At 39.0% G+C, this 5383-nt stretch overlaps 1 pseudogene; it reads left to right on the top strand.

Moving 5' to 3' along the window:
• The first annotated feature begins 2919 nt into the window (after window positions 1–2919).
• LOC135219988 (KRAB-A domain-containing protein 2-like) lies at window positions 2920–4498 on the top strand (annotated as a pseudogene).
• Window positions 4499–5383: the final 885 nt, after the last annotated feature.

Raw genomic sequence — 5383 nt, forward strand, 5'->3', positions numbered from 1 at the left:
AAGAAGGACTGATAAAAGTAGACTAAAACCCAGAAATATACAGAAAGGAGAATGACAAACAGAACAGAAGAATGGCACAACAAACCAATGCACGGACAGATGAGACAGACTAAAGAACTGGCCAGCGATGAAACATGGTAATGGCTACAGAGGGCAGAACTCAAGAAGGAAACAGAAGGAATGCTAGCTGCGGCACAAGACCAGGCCCTAAGAACTAGATGTGTCCAAAGGACAACAGGTGGGAATAATATCTCTACCATATGCAGGAAGTGTTATACGAAAAACGAGACCATAAACCACATAGCATAGCAAGCGAATGTCCAGCACTAGCACAGAAGCAGTACAAAAAGAGGCACGATTCAGTAGCAAAAGACCTCCACTGGAGCCTGTGCAAGAAATACCAGCTACCTTGCAGTAATAAGTGGTACGAACACCACCTGGGACTATGGTATCAGAACAGATAGTGTGATACATGCCAATAGACCAGACGTGACGTTGATTGACAAAATCAAGAAGAAAGTATCACTCATTGATGTCGCAATACCATGGGACACCAGAGTAGAAGAGAAAGAAAGAGAAAAGATTGATTGATACGTATCAAGACCTGAAAATAGAAATACGAAGGATATGGGATGTGCCAGAAAAAATTGTACCCATCATCACAGGTACACTAGGCACGATTCCAAGATCTCTGAAAAGGAACCTGGAAAATCTAGATGCCCAAGTAACTCCAGGACTCATGAAAAAGTGTGTGCTCTTAGAAACAGCACACATAGTGAGAAAATTGATGGACTCCTAAGGATGCAGGATACAACCCGGAACACCACACTATAAAAACCAACCAGTTGGAAAGTATGACTGTGATAGACAAAAAAATAAACAAATAAATAAATAAGATGTAATTATTATTATTGTTATTATTATTATTATTATTATTAAACGGAATAGAATGTTAATAATAATAATAATAATAATAATAATAATAATAATAATAATAATAATAATAATAATAATAATAATAATTATTATTATTATTATTATTATTATTATTATTGTTTGACCCAGTTTCACAAAGAAAAACTTACCTTACAAAACCAGGAACCAGGTTGACCTAAGCACACCAACCACTGTGATCTAGGCCTAAGCACCTGCTCTTGGATCTAAGCAATGTCTAACATAAATGGTTGCTGTAAATTACAGGACTTTCTTTGCATGCCGTCATTAAACACTGTTGTACCATCACTAAACACTATCACTCACACTTACACTAATTAAACACTCGCACTTATTATACACTCACTAAACACTCACACTTACTATACACTCACACTCAATAATATTAAACACTCATTATACACTAAACATTCATAAAATACTAAACACTTACCAGATATTCACTGAATATTTACACGCTAAACATTCACTTTGCACTCACTATACACTCACTAAAACCAAAACATTCATTAAACTAAACACTCGCGTAACATTCAGTAAGCACTCGCTATACACTAAATATTCACCAATTCTATAATGATTAAACAAGAAGGGCGAAAAAAAGGAAAGTTGTTGTGGAGTTTCGTCTCAATAGTAGGTATAATATTATGAGCTGGACCGAAGTTACACGCTCGGCAGGGAGATCACCACTCCATTGACGCTCTATGCTCGTAACTGTGGTGACGTAAGGAGAGCTCTAGGCCTAGAGTTCGGTAGGCAGAAATCTACTCGCTCGTCATGGACGTTCAACGTTCCTAGTAGTGGTACTGATTAGGTTTGTCGCACACAACTCTTTAATACAAATTACAGAGCTACATAACAAAAGATAAACAAAGAAATAAACCATCCAATAAACAAAACTTCTTTTGTTGGAGATAATAAAAATTGTTCTATGATATTATTTTGCACCTCTGCTAATGATAGATCACTTATATTCCTAAAGGAATGATTACACTGTGTACAACTTCTCATTATAAAAAACCTATCAATTTTAGATAGACAAATAAGTTGAGAAGGAATATAACAATATTCACACACACAAAATGTATTTCGACATGCTACAATCACCTATAAGTCGCGAAATATTCCAATAAACAGAAAGATAAACTATGCAGGCGCCAAGTGCAAAAGGAAAAACAATGCCACCTATTTCAAGTATATCAGAAGCAGCATCCCAAAAGCATGAAGTTTGCAGCGAGGTCCAAGCAAAAAAGGACCTTTGGAATTTCCAGGACAAATTTGCTCTTCCGCTGTCGCCCCGAATAACTGTCCGTCTGTCTTTTTAGATTTTCTCTTACTATTTCTTGGGGCAGCAAGGCTTGTTCTTTCAAGTTGTTATCATAATTATTATTCACCTAACGACAGTTTCCAATATAGTCACCACAACACAAGACAACTTAATTCTTAGTCTAATAAATAGTGAAATACGTTTCATCGAGAAACCTTCATTTTCATTATGCTGAACAAACGAAAGTTACACACACACACACACACATTATATATATATATATATATATATATATATATATATACAAACAAACATAGTAAAACTCTTGTTTTTTTAATGCGCGCAGGGAATCCCGAAGGCTTTTGGGGCCTCCATCCCCACTCTCCCCCTTCCTTCCTCCATCGCTTCCCTCCCTTCCTTTTCCCCTCCCCCCTCCCCTCCCTCTTTCCTCCTTTCACTGTCTTCATCGCAGTAAAATGTGACACGCGGGTTGTCTAGTACACACACAGATATATATATACATACATATATATATATATATATATATATATATATATATATATATATATATATATATATATGTTACGCAAAATGTGGATAATTGCCAAATGTGTACATTTTGCAATTAATTTTGCCTATTGTGTACAATTTGCAGCGCTTGGTGCTGATTGTGCACAATAGGCAAAATTGATTGCAAAATGTACACATTTGGCAGTTTTTCCACTTTTTGCAAGGACATTTTGCCAGATGTTAACATGATTTTGCAACAGTATTTTGCCAAATATGAACATGACAATGTGGTCATTCCTCGGAAAGAGAAACGTGCACAGTGGATAGCTCAGCTGCTTAAAATTGAAAAGGAAGGGCCTAAAACCAGCGATGACTATAATATGAAAAAAAGATTCGAAATTCTCAGAGTTGGTGACGATGACCGACTTATTCGGAAGCGTAAAGGATTGGAAACTGAATACAAGTTTAAAGTGTGCTTTGAGGAAGTTCATCAGGCCATTTCAGTCGCGCATTCAGCTGTGGGTCATGGCGGTGAAAAGAAAACTTTCAAAGAAGGACAAAAGAAGTGGGCTAATTTGACTATGCAGTGCTGCCAGATGTTCATAAGTTTTTGCATTGAGTGTCAAGAGAAGAAAAAACGTAGAGTACATAAAGGTCTGGTGGTGAAGTCTGTTAGAAGTGAGACTATTTTTTCTCGATGCCAAATTGACTTGATCAATTTTCAAACATTTCAGCAAGTTTTGTGTGCTGCGGCTCCTTACATCAAAACGAGCTGAGGAGGTTGCTAACACGCTTCTCCCAATATTTTTTACCTTTGGCGCTCCCGTTATCCTGCACTCGGATAACGGAAGAGAGTTTGTGAATGCCGTTATATCAGAGTTGTCTACGCTCTGGCCTGAACTTAAGCTCGTCACTGGTCGGCCGCGCCACCCAAAAAGCCAAGGTGCAGTTGAAGATGAATGGAGTCATTCAAGACAAATTAAAAATTCGGATGCACGAAAACAAGTCCAGCAGGTGGAGCGTTGGGGTCCACTTTGTCCAGTGGCAAATAAACATTTCGGAACATGAAACCATAAAAACAAGTCCGTTTAAAGTCATGTTCGGGATCGAACCCAAGGTAGGCCTAGTATCCACTGTTATTCCACCTAATAGTACTCGGCAATATAAGAACTGAAGAATATTTAGACACCATCCTCCAAAATGAAGCCGAAGGGGCGGCTGATGAAGAGGAACAAGAAGGAGAGGAGGAACAGGAAGGAGAAGAGGAACGAGATGGAGAAGAGGCCCCGCAATTCGCTGAAGCTCGGCGACTGGCTGCAGCCGGCCAAGAAAAAACCGCACTTAGAATGACAAGGAGAGCGAAACACCTCTTAAGTGCCCTACAAGTGGGTGACAACGCGACGCTGAAAGTTCCCGAGTTTGATCGTGGGCCGAGTGACAGCTGGAACCTCCTGGTTGTGGTACTGCAGAGAGAAGACGACCTGTACCAGGTAGGCTGCAGAGAAGGACGCATAACCACCCGGTGCACGGCAGCTGACATGGACCCCGTTAAGGAGAAGCTCCTCACCCCAGATGAGGTTCCTGACGTTGAAATGGCTTTGAGAACCGCTGTAACCAGGTACACAGGAGGCCAAGGGTATGTGAAGTGTGCCTGTAAAACAAATTGCACAACTTCCAGATGCTCCTGCACAAATAAGCTGTTAAAATGTAACTTTCGTTGCCACCCTGGTCGTTCTTGTAGCAATATTTAAGTGTTTAAGTAGTGTCAATCCCTTTTAGTTTGAAGAATAAATACTAATAAATACTAATTTTAGTTTGAACAATAAATACTAATTCTCTTTTATTCCTGTTTCATTCTGCCTATTGTGTACAATCGGCAAAATGCCGTTGCTTTTTTTTTAAAAATGGCAAAATTTTGCCATATGTGGATAATTATCTACATTTGGCAAGCGCAATTTCCAAATGTGTACAATTTGCAACTTTCTCGCAAAATGTACACATTTGGCAATTATCCACATTTTGCGTAACATATATATATATATATATATATATATATATATATATATATATATATATATATATATATATATATATATATATAATAAGTGATCAGCCGTGTATAGATATATATATATATATATATATATATATATATACGTATATATATATGTATATATATGTATGTATGTATGTATATACACACATAACCTAGCTACGGGGGGGGGGGGGGGGGGGGTGGGGGGGGGGGGGGGGGGGAGGCAAGCCAGCCCATCTCAGTGCCGGTCCCAAGACCGGATAAATGGGGAGGGTTGGAGTCAGGAAGGGCTTCCGTCTGTAAAATCTCCTGCCAGAAATTGTATTAATTGAGTCTTACAAGGAATGAGAATAGGGCTAGGTTGTCACCCGGAAGTGACCCACAGATACATCGCCCTAACTCTGTGGACATGCAAGGGCTACCGCATCGTGAGCGAGTGCGGATAAAGAAGCGAGCTCGAGAACTAAGAGTAGGATATTAAATGTTGGTAAAATGACAGGAAGAGGGCGGGCAATAGCTGACCTTATGAAAACAAGACGAGTAGATATTCTCTGTGTACAGGAGACAAGATGGAAAGGTAACAACGCGAGGGAACTTGGGGAGGGGTATAAGATGTT

Source organism: Macrobrachium nipponense, chromosome 20, assembly GCF_015104395.2.
Source record: "Macrobrachium nipponense isolate FS-2020 chromosome 20, ASM1510439v2, whole genome shotgun sequence".
NCBI classification, from domain to species: Eukaryota; Metazoa; Arthropoda; class Malacostraca; order Decapoda; family Palaemonidae; genus Macrobrachium; species Macrobrachium nipponense.